This window comes from Pteropus medius, unplaced genomic scaffold, assembly GCF_902729225.1.
Source record: "Pteropus medius unplaced genomic scaffold, Ma_sr-lr_union100, whole genome shotgun sequence".
NCBI lineage: Eukaryota > Metazoa > Chordata > Mammalia > Chiroptera > Pteropodidae > Pteropus > Pteropus medius.
The window spans coordinates 11,907,176-11,907,720 of NW_024354503.1; the positions used below are offsets into that span (position 1 = coordinate 11,907,176).

Sequence of the window (545 nt, forward strand, 5' to 3'; positions counted from 1 at the left end):
CACACTGCTGCGGAGAAAGGCAGGCTCACTTCAGTATGCTGTCATCTCGGGCTTCTGCCAATTCCCTCTCAATCCATTTCAGTTCATCCTGCTCCTTCTTCTCCTCGATGGCTGTCCTCCTCTCCTCTTCTGTCGGACGTTGTAGCTCTTGGCTCCCTAGGCCACGCCGAGGAACAGGGAGGAATAGCGGCGGAGCTTGATGAGCAGAGGGACCTGCACTAGCGGCACCATCTTGTCCGTGACCTTCGCACTGGAAGAACAATTAGGGCGGAATAGGGTGCTAACAAGGCCTCAGAAAGTCATGGAATAGCCTCATCAGTCATTTTTTTAAGGACTGCTCCTCAGATGTCTAAGTCCCTTGAACCAGGTGCAGCAGAGTAAATTCCAGTGTCTGGTGAAAGTTCTTGGGCAAAGGGACCCCAGTGCTGGCAGCTGGTAAAGGTTGAGGCCCTGATAGCATCTTCCTCAAAATATTTAATTTAGACTTTTTTGGTTTTTCTAATTCAAACCAGATGACACAAATTAATTTAAATTGGAAGAGATGT

General features: G+C 48.6%; 1 pseudogene; it reads right to left on the minus strand.

Moving 5' to 3' along the window:
- LOC120596246 (ATP synthase subunit e, mitochondrial-like) lies at positions 1-231 on the minus strand (annotated as a pseudogene).
- Between the last annotated feature and the right edge of the window lie 314 nt (positions 232-545).